The 18,754-nt window shown below is 48.2% G+C and overlaps 1 protein-coding gene across 1 annotated transcript in view; it reads left to right on the top strand.

Moving 5' to 3' along the window:
* The window catches only part of ATP8B3 (ATPase phospholipid transporting 8B3), a 481,840-nt gene that overhangs the window by 256,384 nt on the left and 206,702 nt on the right, over window positions 1-18,754 (top strand). The gene's annotated exons all lie outside the window — the stretch shown is intronic.

Here is an 18,754-nt window from a genome sequence, read left to right as displayed (position 1 = left end):
CCTTTTCCCTTTGCTCCTCCCTCTCGCACCTCAATTACCCCACAATTGGAAAATGTATCATGCCCCACTCAAGGCTTAGTATATATATAGATATATAGATATATATATATATTTGCGACCCCCTACCATGCACAGTTTTTTCGTCAAAAAGTTGACTGCAAATATACATTGATATTATCAATGATGCTATGAAAGATTGGATGATTGTCGTAATTTGTGGGGTAATTTGCAGTGCATAGGCGAGGAAGCTAGATATAGTTATCTTAGGGCACGAGATATAGGGCCTGATGTATCAAAAAAGCCTTTCGCGATTCGGAAATAGCAATTTTTAAGAAATCGCTATTTCTGAGTCGCAAAATGCTATGTATCATATTTGCGATTCGGTAATAGCGATTTCTTAAAAATCGCAAATGCTATTACCGAATTGCAAATTGTGATACAGTCCCCATTCACACCTATGGGCCTGTTGGCCCGTATTTGCGATTTGTTTGCATTTCTCAAATTGCGAATTCCTAACTGTAATTCGCAATTTGGGAAATGCAAGCTCTAGGGTGCTGGGGGCCCAAGGCCCCCTCTGCTGCACCCCAAAACAATTTTGGAAGACATGTAAGGTGCACACATGCCAAAAGGTGAATTTCTATGGTTTTGTACATTTAAAATGTGAGCCTAACTACAACTTCCCTGTAAGCTTAGGTTTTGTAAGTGAATTTCTATGTTTTTTTAACCTATAGTAATTTTAATTACTATACGTTAATCCAAACACTGCAGCGCACAGCCTTTGGCTGTGCGCAGCAGCGGTTGGCTACAGGGCCTGGCCTCCTGTTAGGATCTGAGGTCAACCCCCTATAAGCACCCAACTGTGCACATCCTTCACACATGCGCAGGGGAGGTTGCCCGCAAGACCTGGCCTGCAGCCAGAACCTGCGGCCAACTCCCCCAACCACCCAAACCCACGCTGTGCACAGCCCTTTTCCCCTGGGAGTTAACTGCACTTTCACTGGGTGTGAGAATAGGTGTGAGAGGGTGTACCTGGGAGTGAGAGTGGCTGTCAGATTGTCTGTCTGGGTGTGAGAGTGCGTACATCAGTGTTTTCGTGGATGCGTGGGTCTGTGAGTGGCTGTATGAGGGTGTCAGTGGGTCGGGAAGCAGGTGCTTGAGTGTCTGAGTGGGTGCGTGAGTGTCTGATGTGGTCTGTGAGTGGGTGCATAAGTGTCTAAGTGGGTGTGTGAGTGGGAGAAATTGATTGATAGAGAGACAGCAAGAGAGAAAGAAAGTGGGAGAGAAAGAGAGTTTTTTTAGGATTTTATATCTCATATACTTAGAATGAGATATTTTTGATGGATTTAACAAAAAAATTTATTTAATATATTAAAAAAAGTGTAATTTTGTTATTTAAAAAAACAAAAAAGGAAATGAGACCAGCTGGACTCGAACCCCCGAGCTGTGTAAATGTCTGTAACGTTCACACTGAGATACGGGGATTTTCTTCCTTGTTTTTAACATTCAAAATGTTTATTACAAAGCCCTTTATGGGCTATGTGGGACCGCAGGGGACCCCCCCAAGGGCTCCCCCCAAAGTCCCTACATTTTTAAAATTTTATTTGTAAAACAAAGCCCTTACGGGCTACCTGGCACTGGGGGGGGGGGGGCTTAAGGCTTCCCTCGCAGTGCCAATGCTTCAGCAAGCACAGAGCTGCTTTGACAGCAGCTCCATGCTTGCTGAAGCATCATGTCTGTTCCCTGCATGCATGCAGGGGACAGAGATGAAACTTCAGACTTTGACAGCTTTAAAGGTCCTGCTGTCAAAACCAGAAGTGTTTGCTGTGACTTGGCTGCAGCCAAGCCACAGCTAACAGCTATGTCCCGGGGGTGGCTGGCACCCCCGGGATATAACAGGAGCTGGCCCTGGGGCCATCAGTGGGTCCATGGTGGGGGGGAACGCATGGACCCCCTCTAACGAGAACTTAGCCCCGGGGGTTGTGGTCCCGGGTGCATTGGGGTCCCATAGGGACCGCATTTTTTATGTAAACATTTGCCCCTGGGGGTGGTAGTCCCGTTTCAAATAACATGTTGCCCCGGCGGGGTGGGTTGGTGGTCCCCGGGGCAGCGGGAGGGGGCCAGGCAGACACCCACACTTTTTTTTTTAAATCCCTGGCACTTGGTCCATCCGACGGCATTAGGCTTACGAAGTGTGGGAGCCTGCGCTTCCTTCTTTAAACATTTTATGAGTGGATTTGCGGATCCACAACGTCTCCGCTCGTAAAATGAAAGCTGTGGGGGGTGGGGGGGAGCTGGCTAAGAGATCAGAGTGTTCTTTCGTTTTTCCTTTTTGTGTTTTTGGTACTCAGCTTCAGCCGAATCCCAAGATGGCTGACAACACTTCAACAGCTTCTGTTGTTGAAGTGTTATCAGCCTATCAGATCTCAGCACAAGATCATTAGGGATCGTGAATCCTTTGCGCCCCTAGATATACAAATTTTGTTTTCCCTTAATTTCTCAAAAACTACTAAACGGAATCACACCAAAACAAAAAAAGCACTCTTCTGAGCGAGGACCTACCTTCCTGACAAATTTGGTGTAATTTTGTTCAGTAGTTTATACATATATATAAAATGTATAATATACACACACACACACACAAATATATATAGATATATGGATATATAGAAATAATTGACAAACGGTGCACCACCACCAAAAGTTGAATTGAAATATCCAGTTAATAACATCAGTCCTTTTTCATCTTCTTTTTATTCTTCCTTCTTTTTTTCTCAAAAAGGACACATGTTCATAACAGCAAAAGCCATATTCATAACAGCAACAGCCAACGCGTTTCGTCCAAACAACAGGACTTCTTCAGGGCTGTAGTATAATAAATGTAAAACTCATACAGAACGTACATCAATACATATACGAAAACACCAAAATACATATATAAAAACAAACATATACAAAATATACCCAAACCCTATTGAAAAAACAATATACATGAAAAATAATGAGACAAAATAATTAAAGCATCCAAATAATAAATACAAAGCACACACAGAACAATCCTAAAACGTGTTACTTTTACCTTGCATCATTTTAAACATAAAAAATAAATAGAATCATATATAGAATACCCATAGACATTATATTAATTTCCCCCAACCTTATAACATAAACATAATATATAGATAATATAAACCAATTGATATAATGGACAAACAATAATGGCCAACATGATTAAAAAAGCTAGTGGACCCTTGCTGTTTAATCCTATTTGATTTTACCTTCGTCCCATGGGAATTATTGCGATCCCAGGTTGCTCCCTTTTGTCCTAATGAAGACCCGCTATTAAGGTTGCGAGTGACCTTCCTTCACCTTGGGTCGAAACATCAACAACTCTATCCCTGAGCCTGGACTGCCTTATTTTCCATAGAGGGACAGTATTGATTCAAACACTGTGGGGGTCATTACAAATTTGGCGATACCAGGAGCGCCAAAAGGAGCACACATAAGAAAAGTGAGCACTAGATTAAGGTCCCACTGGGGCAGAGAAGCCAGCCAAATTATGAGCATGGCGGTCTTCCCAACAGGAGCCAGCCAAACTACCACCAGCACCAGCAGTGTGGTCATGCCTGCGTCATGTAGCCATCTTCAGGCAGCAGACACCATGTTACCGCAGGACATATTAGGAGGCTGCATACCGTCAAGGTTTCTGCCGCAATCACACGCACAACAACTCTGGAACCAGAGACGGCAACGAAGACAACAACGGTGAGTGCACACACATACCTGACACTGTAGGGAAAACCCAAAGTACACATGCACACACAACATACACATTTGGGACGGCTGGCAACACACACACACACATAACCCCACACCCACATGCACATACACCCACACACGCACACCCATACTTTGCACATGCACACCCGTACTACGCACATCGCAGCCAACACACCATGTGCTATACACACACCAACCCACATACACACAGCACTGGCACAGTCTTACACAGCAATACAAAACAGCACTGATTCCACACAACACCACAACGGCAACGACACAAACCTGACAACCAATATACACAATCACACAGCCATACAAAGAAGCATACTATGCTAACACAACACACAATGCATCTGACATCCATCACCACACACAAGCATGCACACACAACAACCACACAAGGGCAAACAACACCACCGTTACACATGTCAACACAAGTAATACCTAATTTATCAATATACATGCATGTACCAAACAAACAAGTTACTTACCTTCGATAACAAATTATCTTGTAGAGACTCTATCTAGCTGCAGATTCCTTACCTTAGAATTCCCTGGCGTCAGCTTCGAACCCAGAATTTTTCTGCTGAGCAGTACCTTGTGCGCAGCATCTGGTGGCGTTTTTCGGATCCGCATGCGGCGTCCGGCTTCGCGTGGCGGCGTCAGCATCGTTCGAGCCATCTGTGACGTCACGGTCTTCTATATAGGAACCACCCCGGCACACATACGTCAGTTCTTTTCCACAACTTCCCACGCCAGAAGCACAGAGTCATGGAAGAAATAACTTTTATTTTTTCTTCTGATTGTCTGAGCAAATCTGAAAAACCTAATATATAACCGCAGAGCGGGGAGGCTTGAGTGGGTGTAAGGAATCTGCAGCTAGATAGAGTCTCTACCAGATAATTAATTACCGAAGGTAAGTAACTTGTTCACCTGATAGAGACTTCTGGCTGCAGATTCCTTACCTTAGAATGGATACCCAAGCTATAACTCCTGGCGGTGGGCTGCGAATAAATACTTCACACAAGGAAGTCCTGCAGGACCGAGCAAGCAAAATGCCCCTCTCTTCTAACCTGGCTATCCAGGCAGTAGTGTCTTGCAAACGTGTGCAAGGAAGCCCATGTTGCCACCTGGCAGATGTCAAGTACCGGCACGCCTCGAGCAAACACCATGGTAGCAGCTTTCCCTCTGGTAGGGTGAGCTCTAAAGCCCTCAGGAGGCTGCTTCTTAGCCAAAGTGTAGCAAATTTTAATGCAGAGACCAACCCAGCGCAAAATGGTTTCTTTCTGGACTGCCTGCCCCTTCTTTGCACCAACATACCCCACAAAGAGTTGGTTGTCCACCCAGAACTCTTTTGTGCGGTCAAGGTAGAACGATAAGACTCTTTTTGGCTCCAGCCGATGGAGACACTCCTCTTCTTTAGAGGGATGCAGTGGAGCAAAGAAGGTGGGCAGGGTGATATTTTGACCCAGATGGAAAGAGGTCACCACCTTGGGGAGGAAAGAGGCATGAGTTCAGAGTACTACCTTATCAGGATATCGTGAGATACAGCGGTTTCGATGCTAAAGCCTGCATCTCACTCACTCTCCTGGCAGATGTGATCGCCACTAAGATGGCTGTTTTGATAGTGAGCAGCCAGAGAGGACAATTATGTAAAGGCTCAAAAGGAGTACACATAAGAAAAGTGAGCACTAGATTAAGGTCCCACTGGGGCATAACAAAATGCGTAGGTGGAAACATATGTACAAGCCCTTTTAAGAATATCTGTACAAAAGGCGATTTAAACTTTTGACTGTTGATCAGGCAAGCGAAGAAAAGCCGATAAGGCAGAAAGATAGTCCTAAGAGTCCCTAAGGAGGAACCCTGTTGGATAAGTGACAGAATGAACAGAAGCATATTAGAAAGAGAAGAAGATAGAGGATCAATAGACATCTCTATACAATATAATACAAAACGTTTCCTACCGTCTGTATAGCTCTGTATATACTATCTTAAAGTAAGAGGTAGTGTGCACAGTGTCCAAGGGTTCCCCTTAGAGGTAAAATAGTGGCAAAATTAGATAATTCTGATGCTCTATTTTGTGGTAGTGTGGTCGAGCTGTAGCCTTATCAGAGGGCAGTGTTAAGCATTTGTTGTACACACATAGGCAATAAATGAGGAACACACACTCAAAGACCTAACTCCAGGCCAATAGTTTTTATATAGAAAAATATATTTTCTTAATTTATTCTTAGAACCACAAGTTCAAGAGTTGAAGTAAATACATAAAATGCAAGGTACTCCACACAGGTAAGTTAGGAACTTTGAATTAGAGCAATAGCATACACAGTTTTAGTAAAAATGGCAATAAGCTATTTTAAAAGTGGACACTGCAAAAATCAACAGTTCCTGGGGGAGGTAAGTAATGGTTAGTTTGTCAGGTAAGTAAGGCACTTACAAGTCTTTGTTCCTGGGCATAAGCAGCCCACCGTTGGGGGTTCAAGGCAACCACAAAGTTATCACACAAGCAGCTCAGGGCCGGTCAGGTACAGGTCAAAGAGGTGCCCAAAACACATAGGCGCCTATGAAGAACAGGGGTGCTCCGGTTCCAGTCTGCCAGCAGGTAAGTACCCACGTCCTTGGAAGGCAGACCAGGGGGGTTCTGTAGAGCACTGGGGGGACACAAGTAGGCACACAAAACACACCCTCAGTAGCACAGGGGTGGCCGGGTGCAGTGTGCAAAGCAGGCGTTGGGTTTTGTGTTAAAATCAATGGAGGGACCCGGGGGTCACTCTAGCGGAGCAGGCAGGGCACAGGGGGGCTTCTCGGGCCAGCCACCAACTGGGCTAGGCAGAAGGTCGCCTGATGGTCACTCCTGCACTGACGTTCGGTTCCTTCTGGTCCTGGGGTCTGCGGGTGCAGTGCTTGGTCCAGGCATCGGGTTCCTTGTTACAGGCAGTCGCGGTCAGTGGGAGCCTATGGACTCTCTCCACATGCGTCGCTATGAGTGTCCAAGGGGGTCGTTTCGGGTTACTCACGAGGTCGCAGTCGCCTGGAAGTCCTCCCTGTAGTGTTGATTCTATGGAGCTCGAGCCGGGGGCGTCGGGTGCAGAGGGTGAAGTCTCACGCTTCCGGCGGGAAGAGTGAGGTCTTTAGAAGTTGCAAGAAAGTTGCAAAGTTGTTGCTGTTGTTGAGCAGAGCCACTGCTCACAGGAGTTTCTTGGTCCGTTGGTTCAGGGCAGTCCTCTGAGGCTTCAGAGGTCGCTGATCCCTGTCAGATGCGTTGTTGTTGCAGTTTTCTTCGAGTCAGGAGACAGGCCGTTAGGGGTGGAACCAAAGCAGTTGTGGTCTCCGTCGTCTCTGCAGGGCTTTCAGGTCAGCAGTCCTTCTTCTTGTTTCAGGTTGCAGGAATCCGATTTCCTGGGTCCTGGGCTGCCCTTAAATACTAAATTTAGGGGTGTGTTTAGGTCAGGAGGGCAGTAGCCAATGGCTAATGTCCTGGAGGGTGGCTACACTCTCTTTGTGCCTCCTCCCTGAGGGGAGGGGGGCACATCCCTATTCCTATTGGGGGAATCCTCCAAACTTAAGATGGAGGATTTCTAAAGGCAGGGGTCACCTCAGCTTAGGACACCTCCTTGTTTTTCCCATTATCTCCTCCATCCTTGCCGCCAAAAGTGGGGGCAGTGGCCGGAGGGGTGGGCATCTCTACTAGCTAGGATGCTCTGGGGGCTTTAACAAAAGGGGTGAGCCTTTGAGGCTCACTGCCAGGTGTTACAGTTCCTGCAGGGGGAGGTGGGAAGCACCTCCACCCAGTACAGGCTTTGTTCCTGGCCACAGAGTGACAAAGGCACTCTCCCCATGTGGCCAGCAACTCATCTGGCTGTGGCAGGCTGGCAGAAACTGGTCAGCCTAGCACTAGGAGTCGGACTGGTATTCAGGGGGCATCTCTAAGGGTGCATGGTACAATAAATTCCACACTGGCATCAGTGTGCATTTATTGTGCTGAGAAGTTTGATACCAAACTTTCCAGATTTCAGTGTGGCCATTATGGAACTGTGGAGTTCGTGTTTGACAAACTCCCAGACCATATACTCTTTATGGCTACCCTGCACTTACAATGTCTAAGGTTTTGCTTAGACACTGTAGGGGCATAGTGCTCATGCACCTGTGCCCTCACCTGTACTATAGTGCACCCTGCCTTAGGGTTGTAAGGCCTGCTAGAGGGGTGACTTACCTACCTGTGCCACAGGCAGTGTGAGGTTGGCATGGTACTCTGAGGGGAGTGCCATGTCGACTTAGTCATTTTCTCCCCACCAGCACACACACGCTGTAAGGCAGTGTGCATGTGCTGAGTGAGGGGTCCCCAGGGTGGCATAAGACATGCTGCAGCCATTAGAGACCTTCCCTGGCATCAGGGCCCTTGGTACCAGTGGTACCAATTACTAGGGATTCATCTGAGTGGCAGGGCTGTGCCAATTGTTGAAGCAAAGGTACAGTTTAGGGAAAGAACACTGGTGCTGGGGCCTAGTTAGCAGGGTCCCAGCGCACTCATAACTGGCATCAGCAAAAGGCAAAAAATCAGGGGGTAACCATGCCAAGGAGGCATTTCCTTACACCGTCTTAGTAGAGGAACGCCTGGCTGCCAGAATGACATCACAGACTTCGGGAGGGAGGTCATAAACCATCAACTGCCGCCACTCAATCTCCACGCATGAAGCTGCAGACAGAAGATCCTCTCGAAGAGGCAACCTGATTGGAGGACTGATGCTCATTTTGAGAAGCTCTGGATACAAGACTCTATGAGCCCAATGCGGAGCCACTAAGATTACTTGGGCCTGGTTATTCTTGATTTTCTTGAGAACTCTAGGCAGAATTGGTATGGGTGGAAAGGGGTACAGGAGGCCTGGATGCCACTTGCGCTGAAAAGCTTTGCCTATCGATAGCTGCCTTGGAAACTCCAACGTGCATTACTACTGACATTGCGCGTTCTCTTCGGAGGCGAACAGATCTAACCAAGGCTCTTCCCACGGCTGAAAGAGTCCTTGCGCCACCTCCGAACTGAGACACCATTCGTGATCTGCTAAGCATCGCCGCCTGAGTTTGTCTGCTCTGGCGTTCAGAGAACCTGCCAGGTGTTGAACCACCAGGGTTATGCCCTGATGTTCCAGCCATGTCCAGAGACATAGAGCCTCTTGACAAAGGGTCCATGAGCCCACACCGCCCTGCTTTTTGCAGGACTACATTGTGATAGTGTTGTCTGTGAATACCTGCACTATCTTCGCTTTCACAACAGGAAGAAATGCCCTTAATGCTAGCCGTATCCCCAGAAGCTCCAAGAAGTTGATATGGAGCCCGGATGCCGCCAGAGACCAGAGGCCCCAGATCTCCACCTCTCCCAGATGGCCGCCCCATCCCAGAAGTGATGCATCTGTCACTACTGTAAAATCTGGTAGGGGAAGGGAGAGGAGTATGCCCTTGACCCAATCGCAGTTCACTAACCACCACTGCTGATCCTTTGCAGTTCCCTCAGAGATCTGAACCATGTCGGTAAGATTTCTCTGATGCTGTGCCCATTGGAACTCCAGATCCCACTGCAGAGCCCTAGTATGTCATCTTGTATGTTTGACTAATAAAATGCAGGAAGCCATGAGTATCAACAGCCTCAGAGTCTGTCTCACCGAAATCCAGGATAGAAACATCGGTATCATAACATGAATATCCTGGACTCGCTGCTCAGGAGGATAGCCCCAAAACTACACTGTGTCCTGAACAGCTCCGATAAAAGTGAGCTTCTGAGAGGGTGTCAGGTGTGACTTTGGCACATTTACAGTGAACCCCAGCGAGTGCAAGAGGTTCGCCGTCGTCTGGAGGTGGGTGATGAGAGCCTGGGGCATCGGAGCCTTCAACAGTCAGTCGTCCAGGTAGGGGAAGACTGAAATCCCTAACCTGTGCAGATGAGCTGCCACCACCGCCATAACTTTTGTGAACACCCAAGGGGCACTGGTGAGACCGAAAGGGAGCACAGTAAACTGAAAGTGCTCGTGGTCCACCTTGAACCGCAAGTAACACCAGTGGGTGGGCAGGATGGGGATGTGAAAATACATTCTGCAAGTCCAACACTACCATCCAGTCTCCTTGGTCTAGGGCAGACAACACCTGAGCAAGAGTGAGCATCCTGAATTTCTCCTTTTTGAGGAAGAGATTGACATCCCTTAAATCCAGGATAGGGCGAAGGCCCTTGTTCTTTTTGGGAATCAGAAAGTAGCTGGAATAATAACCACTGCCTACTTCTGACATCGGGACCCTTTCTATAGCTGCCTTAGCCAAGAGAGCCATAACTTCCTCGCTGAGCAAGACCGAATGATCCCCCATCAGCCGTTCTTTTACCGGAGGGATAGAGGGAGGGAAAGACTGGAAGGGGAGGGAATAGCCCTTCTTTATGATCTGCAAGACCCATTTGTCCAATGTGATGGTCTGCCAGTGAGGGATATAAAATTGAATCCTCCCTCCAACTGGACAGACATGGTCTTGCAGAACCACACTAGGAGGGCTTGGGCGCTGAGGATGAAGGGGGCTGTGTGGTGGCCGACCTCTGGCCAGACCCTCTGGGTCTGACCATACCACGACCTCGTCCTCGCACGGGATGCAGTGAAGCCGGAGAACGGTGGCTAACTTGTGGCTGGTGTGGTACCGCGCCCCTTCCGAAGCCACGAAAGGGACGAAAGACAGACTGTTGACGAGCCAGCACTGAAGGGCTGAAGGATCTGGCCGTAGCTCGAGAATCCTTGAACTTCTCAAGTGCAGAGTCTGCCTTCTCACCAAAACGGCGAGAGCCATCAAAAGGCACGTCCATCAAACTCAACTGCACATCCCCTGAAAAGCCAGTGAAACGTAGCCAGGTCTGGCGACAGAGGGCCACTGTCGAAGAAATCGCCCTGCCCAGCGAATCAGTCGTGTCTAAGCCGCACCTTATAGTAAACTTGGCTGCATCTCTCCCATTCTTGGCAGCCTGGGTGAGAGTGTCCCGTACGCCCCCTGGCACCTGTGCCACTGTATCCCACAAAGTATGGGAAAAAGGGCCCAATAGGCAAGATGTGTTTACTGACCTCAATGCCAGGCTGGAGGAAGAAAACAACTTCTTTACAAGTTGGTCCAGTCTCTTGGATTCCCTATCCGGAGGGGCGGAAGGGAAGGCACCACAGGAAGTGGAGGCTTGGACCACCAAGCTCTCCGGGGTGGGGTGCTGGATGAGGAAACTAGGGTCATTTGGAGCAAGTCTAGGGCGGCGGCCCATTGTCCTATTCACAGGAGCCCCTGTGCTGGGGTGTGACCATGTTCCCAGAAGGCCATCCGTGAGGGCTTCATTGAAGGGTAAGATCGGCTCCGATGTAGCAACCCATGTCTGAAGCACCTCCGTCAGGAGATTAGTCCTGACTGGCACCGTAGGCAAGTCTAGGTCCAAGACCTCAGCTGCCCTACGCACCACCATGCATAAGATGCACCCTCCTCCACAGCCACAGTGGGAGGAGAGAACATGCCAGCATCTGGAGAAGTATCCAGTCCACTGGCTTCCCCTAGATCCTCATAACAGTCCTGTTCATGTTCCAATCCATATTCTGAAGGGTCCTCAGACCCCTCCCACTAATCTCCTGTGCCTGGCTGTTCTGAATAAGCCTCAGTCACTGATTTGGGCCTAAACGGTGCCGTCAAAGTCAGAATCGGCATCGTACGACGTTGTTCCGGCTCCGCATCATCCGGAATGAGGATGGGGCTACCACCACCAATGGGCGCGGGTGGTGGTGGGAGCGTCGACGTTGGGCCCGGCACCAGAGGAGGTTGACTGTGAGATACCGGCGCAGGTCCGGATCTACTATCGGATCCCAGGGTCCCCAACAGCGCCAAGGGTTGAAGCCGCCGATGTCGAATCCGATGGGGCCCCTGCTAAACTCACGGGGCATGAAGACTCACCTGAGGGTGCAGCCCTCCCACTCAAAAACAATGCACATAGCCTCGTAAAATTCTTTGATTTGAGCGGGGGTCGCTTCGGTCCCTGGATAAGGGGGAAGACGCAGAGTCGGCCCAGGCGATGGCTCAGCAGAGCTGAGCTTGGAACATCGACGTTCCCTGGATGCCTCTTTGGCCGTTTGGACTTCTTCTTCTTCTTGTGCCTCTTACCTGAATGCCCCGAAGATCTCGAATGCGAGGAAGATGACTTGGAGCTCCTGGAGCGGTGCCGCGACCTTCTCCTAGAGCAGGACTGTGACCTCACAGGAGTCACGTTAACCGAAGACGGCTGCCGGGCCGCTAGAAGATTGAATCATTGTCCTTTTCAAGGCACCAGAGATACACCGGGTTTGGATCCGTAACCAACATGGTGCGATGACATGCACCACACAGTTTGAATCCTGTCTTTCTGGAAGACATCGTTCAGACAATCGAAAAGCTTCGAAAAAAAAGTCAAAAAAGGGTAGCTCTTCCTGGATCTGCACTTAACCGGCGCAGAAGAAAGAGAACTGACGTATGCACACCGGGGTGGTGCCCATATAGAAGACCGTGATGTCACAGACGGCTCCAACGGTGCTGTTGACGCCACGCTGAGCCGGATGACGCAGGCAGATCCGAACAAAGCCACCCGACAGCGCACAGGGTACTGCTCAACAGAAAAATTCCAGATTCGAAGCTGGCGCCAGGGAATTCTAAGGTAAGGAATCTGCAGCTAGAAGTCTCTATCAGATACAAACAAATCCTACACACAATATACAGCCATCACAGCGTGACAAATGGTAGGGCCACACCCACATATGCTGCCTAGATACAACAGCTAGCACAACAGACACACACGCACTTGTCACACACACCCAAACCAAAGCCGCCAAATACAAAACATATATATATAAAAATGGGAATTAAAAAATAACTATTTACAAACAGAAGGCCATTGGCCAGACCGAACTGCCAAAGGCAGAAATGGCACCTCTGTGTGCCCCTACATGACTGCTTACTGCTATATGATCTCCACAGGGTAGGGGCATCAAGGAGGCAGGTAGGCACCTCAGGGTTTGGGAGGGACGTCCTTGGGCTTGAGAGGGGGGGCTTAGGGCAAGCTTTAGGGGAAGGCTGGGAACACTTGGGAGGGGTTGACTTCTTAGAAGGGGAGAGGAAAGGCTACTAGCGGGGAGGCAGGGGAGGATTTTGAGGTGGAAAGGCTGGACTTGGGGATGGACACAGACCGTTTGAGGGTATCACAGGGTAGAAGAGGAGTAGGGAACAGGGAAAACCCCATGAGGAAATGCTTCTTAGACACACGGGGTGGTCAGGGCAAAAAGGTTTGGGAGTGGAGGTAGAGGGAGTGGTTGTAGGCGGTGATGGGTGCAATTGCATGTGAGGAATGTCTGTAGGTGCTGGGTGTCTGTTGGGTGGTTGAGTGCGGACGTTTATGTGTCTTGGGAGGAGGTGCTGAGAGACACCATGCTGGATGGGTGACTGTCTGTTGGAGTGGTGTCTGCAGGAATGGAAGATGTGCTACATGTGGGTGTGTCAGTGGTTGTGATGGCTGCAGATGCAGTGACTGGGATGGATGTCTGCGGGTCTGATATTGTGCTAGGTAAGATAGGAGTTCTGGCTGGATCAGTGAATGTTGGTGTGGTGGCTGCAGGTGTGTCTGGTGTAGTGTCTTTGAAGGAGGGGTGGTGGGGGTGTCTGCAGGTGGGTGTGGTTTGTGTGCATGCCAGTTGTGGGTCTTGTGGTGTTTGTGTTTGTCCGTGGTACCCTTGGCTGTTCAGGTGGATGCATTCTTGTGTGTCTGTGTGCTTTGGTTGGGTTTGGGAAGAGAAGTTTGGGATTGGGAAAAGGTAGGTGGAGGGGGGACGCTAGAAAAAGGGTGACTGACTGCCGTCAGTGTGGAGGCAAGAGTCTAAAAGGATCTCTGTAGGCCAGCCAGTGCTCCATGAATGCCCTATAGGAACACACTGCTCTGCTGGACTTGAGCTGCCAGTCCCTGGATGGCATTCACAATGGTCGACTGACCCACAGAGATTGACCTCAGGAGGTCAATAGCCTCGTCACTGAGGGCAGCAGGACTGACTGGGGCAGAGGTGCCTGCGGCGAAGGAGACGCCCACCTTCTTGGGTGAGTGGGCACCGGCAACTGGGTGCCGAGCTACAGGGAGGGCGGTGGTAGTAAGGGGGTGGCGGACAATGACGGTGCTGGGGTGGTCCCAGAAGGGTCCGCCACTACCAGGGAGGGTCCACTGGAGGAGGTCTCTCCCGTGGCACTCTCCTCCGTGTCACTGGGTCCCTCGCTGTCGCTAGTAGCAGCACTCCGTGTTCCGTGGCCTGCAGCATCCCCACTCACCTGTGCCTCTTCTCCTTCGCCTGCCGATGTTGATGAACACAAATACAAAGAGAGGGAGGGAGAGAGATAGGGAGAGAGAGAGTTAACATATATCCCACATATACACATGTAAACATGCACATCTGTGACAATACATATCCTGGCTAGGCTATCTCAGGTGCCAATACATATTTCCTACATCATGTCAAAACATGTCACCACTACCCACCCCTGTATGCCAACCCTCACACCTACATCTACATCCAAGTAAGTCAGGAGTCATCCACATGATCAGCATCATAGTCATGTCTGCAAGGACATCATGCCCTTGATTAAGTACAAATATCTCCCTGATTTCACATCATAGCTCTCCATATTCCTATAACCGATTGGAAGTGCACCTGACTGAACCAAACACATCAGGCCCGGGCACTTACAACAGCTGATGAGTCCATGTCCTTTGTTCAATATCCATAACAGTGAAGACCACCCCACTTACACACCACACAGCATCTGTCTGTCGTATTACATGGCTGACCTAACATTCTGTACAGTAATGCCAATATAGATCTAAGAATAGATTAAGCCACCCCAAGTTAGACACCCATACAGGTGACATCTGATGTGTATAATACAAGTCTGGGGTGCAGGCATGTGATTAGTCTGACCCAATCACAGAGTAAGATCTTTAGACACCAAACACATATATATATCACAACTAATCATACATCTAAGTGCCTCTACAATAGCCCATATTGCATATCCATACTTAACCACTGAGTGCAGTGTCACAAATTATGAACCTCTGGAACACACATATGACATCATGGTCCATATACAATACCACAACACACACAGTTTCACCAGCAGGACTTCACAACATAATAACACCCCCCTCACTCACACCATTCCAGAATTTTGATTACCTGTACCTAAGTCCAGACAACACACATCTCAGACGGTAAATACATGTAAGCATTATCCAGTAGATCTATTTGATCCACAAGTAGATCTATTTGATCCACAAGATCTATAGGGTTATAGTTGCTGCTGTGAGACACACTGTTTTTTTGTTACATAAATGAGATACATTTACTACTTTTTCAATATATAATACTTTTAACATTGCAATGTATCAAAACCATTGCTGATAATATTAACCATCATGAGTACTTGCACTTCACTCTTCCTGAGGCCCTTTGCATAGGATGCTATGGCCCACTTCACCTTGTCTTGTAAAAAAACTTGTTGTAGCAAGCCATAGTTGGATACTTTACCCTTTTAAAGGAGTAAATTGCACTACATCTGCACTAGCACTTGCATAAGGCTGGCTAATATTAACGAATATGGCTTGGTATCAAAATTATTGCTGTTAATATTAATCATTGTGAGCATTCACATTTCATTCTTCCAAGGCCCATTTGTAAAGGATACTATCACCTGGAAATGTTCCACCCCCCAGATTTAATAGGGGTGGGAACTGTAAATTATTTACTTGCATGTGTGCATGTGGGTTTTTCACGGGGATTAGGTAGGCCTAAATGAAGCTGATCCCTGTTTATAAATAAGTTTTAGGATTTTAAAGAATGAACAGTGATTTCATGTAATGATGATTTTTATTATTGAATGTACTATGTTTCTTATATATATTGTAAGGTATGAAGGTGAAACAATTAAAATTAAATTGGTAAGCATTATCCACACATGGACCAACACCAATGCCTTTGCACTGACAACACATCCCACTATTACATACGGCAGCCTCAGGAGAGAAAATACAACAATGATTTCACATCAACATCTCATAAGTCATAGAATACCCTATCCTGTCCTAATCACTCACTTCAGCTAGGCCAAGGGTAGCAGACATTATCCCACTCCATCAGATGTGCCCCAGTAACCATTGAGACATGATGTAGGCAGTAACTAAGCTATGTTGCACTGTAATCGCTAGGTCATTGGAATACATGGCATTTACATTACATATTGACAATGACGAGGTCTGCCTAGGTACTTCCCACCTCTAGTACTATTCCATTGGGTTCAAGGTTTCATCCCCCACAAGTCTACCACTTAGAAATGTATGATGATTGCAATTAGACAAAAATTAAAGATACATTTCAAATTATCCTACTTTTGCAACCTTCACATGCCCTATAGATAGCAGATAGCCAATATATGGGGATACAACTATCAAGCCATAGTACGGTCCTATACAGGCCATATCTGTGTTGGAGATGTAATGGCTGCCTCACAAGGAGTCAATTCCATTACCAGTACTTGATGTCTATAGTCCCTGTGATAAAACGCGAGTCCCATAGTTGGTTTTACAGGTGTGCTATACAGATGGGAGTGGACTGACACCTTAGAGCCACAAATGTTAAAATGCAGATGGATGAGCAGGTCATACTCAATGGGTAGGATGATACACAAGCTCACATCCATAGTAAAGGCTGGATGGAGTCACACATGTGCCAGTATCATTAGACCATCCACACAATGCAGGCATGGAGATGTCTTGATATAGGAGAAGTACATCCACTGACAGCAAAGCATCAAAACACAGCTACAACTTATACTCAGGCCGGGTGGTTACTATGCATTCCCACTACTTTACATACATTTAGCATTGACTACATTATCACATAAGCTACAGTGAGGCAGGTAATCCCATACAACCCGAGCCAAGTCCCAGGATACATTCAGTACTCACCCCCTTATTGCTGTGGTGCTGCCCTGAAACGCCCATCGACCTCAGGGTAGGCCACTGCCAAAATGCAGGCCATTGGGGGGTCAGGCTCCGATAGGCACCCCTCCCACGTTGGGAGGACATCCCCCGCTGGGCCTCCGTGGTCTTCCGGGCCCAGCATCTCAGGTCCTCCCACCGATTGCGACAATGGGTGCTTCACCGGCTGTGGACCCTCAGGGTCTGCACTTGCTTGGCGATGGCACGCCAGATCCCTTTCTTCTGATGGGCGTTCACCTGCATGGATGACACAGACAAAAGGAGAAAGTCATGTACACTGGCACCATACCAACAGGAGTGGCCTTTACACATCTGACTCACCAAGTGCCCACACATACTCATCCTCTCTGCTCCACATGCCTTCACTTCATGCCCTCTGCATGCATATACTCCCTCACCGGTACACTCACTCCATTCACCGTGGCATGCACCCCTATCACACAGGCCTATGGTTTTGGGCTCACCTGCTCCTCTGGTGTCCCATATAGCAGTCAATACAGGGGAAGGACCCCTTTCGCAAGCTTATTCAGTTCTTCTGGGGTGAAAGCTGGGGCCCTATCAACTGCAGGACATGGCATGGTGGCTCCCAGAGACAGTACACAGCAGCTCAGGTCATAGAGGTCTTGCTAGCAACAGTGTCAGGAGTCAAGTGAGCAAGGCTGCAAAAAATGGTGGTCAAGGCCGCCATGTACAGGATCGTCACCACCGACGGTCATCGCCATTGGCCCCAGTCCGCCATAGGCAGCACTGATAACCAATGACAAGTTGCACAGCAGTATTGACCGCCTACTGCCATGACAACATACGTCAGCAGACTTAGGTCACTTCCAACTGTCAAATGCAGCAGGACAGGCGACTGCCATTTTGTGCCCATATCATGCATTGATGTGCTAAAATGAGTGTGCTGTACATATATTCGGCCAAATGGTGGAGAAGGCCTATGCTGTGCCATCATGGTAGTGCAAAGACATGTGACATGCATGACACAGTGACGTGATGTGGCAGCATACCTGTTGATCGTCATGCTTAGATACTCTGAGGCACATAGGCAGTGGCACTATATTGGTATATCCCATTACCATCCTAATGATCAGTGAAAGACAGCTCAGTCTGCCATATATGGTACATTACACATGTGATATGTCTCCTATATGACTTACAGGTTCAGTATTGTGCTGCAAGGATGGTGTCCAAAACGCTTCGGCATCCCCACTATAGTATATGTCAGCAGTGCTACACATGTCCTACAGTGTTAGGTGTGTACTATTTTGACATGTTCTACTTTCATGTGTATAGTACATTTCTCAGTGTACAATCTCGCCTCTCTACCTAGATATACTGCCATGAGGAGAGTGAGACAACCACAAGTGTACCGTCCACTAGTTGACCTTGCAACCATGGAGGACAGGCATATCATCCAGACCTATCGCCTGAATCGACAGACCATCATGGATCTATGTACACAGTTGGGGCCTAATCTCTTACCAGCCATACGCAATCTCTATTGCATCCCATTCACATTACAAGTCCTGTCAGTGCTACACTTTCTTGCCACAGGCTCCTTTCAGAATACAGTGGGCGTGACAGCAGGGTTGTCACAGCCCATGGTCAGTCTTGTGTTGAAGGATGTACTGTGCTTTGTTGAAACATCTGGACAGCTTTATCAGGTTCCCCCAACGTGCGGATTTGGCCTATGTAAAGGCAGACTTTTATGATATAGGACACATCCCTCATGTAATAGGGGCCATTGATGGCACCCATATAGCCCTGGTCCCTACTAGTGCCAATAAACAGGTGTACAGGAACAGGAAGATCTACCACTCCGTAAATGTTCAGGTGGTGTGTCTGGCAGACCAGTACATCTCACAGGTCACAGCCAAGTTTCCAGAATCAGTGCATGAATCCTTCATTTTGAGG

The sequence above is a fragment of the Pleurodeles waltl genome, chromosome 12, assembly GCF_031143425.1.
Source record: "Pleurodeles waltl isolate 20211129_DDA chromosome 12, aPleWal1.hap1.20221129, whole genome shotgun sequence".
Classification (NCBI taxonomy): domain Eukaryota; kingdom Metazoa; phylum Chordata; class Amphibia; order Caudata; family Salamandridae; genus Pleurodeles; species Pleurodeles waltl.
Note: the sequence above shows the minus strand (reverse complement) of the source record. Positions and strands in the feature narration are given on the sequence as shown.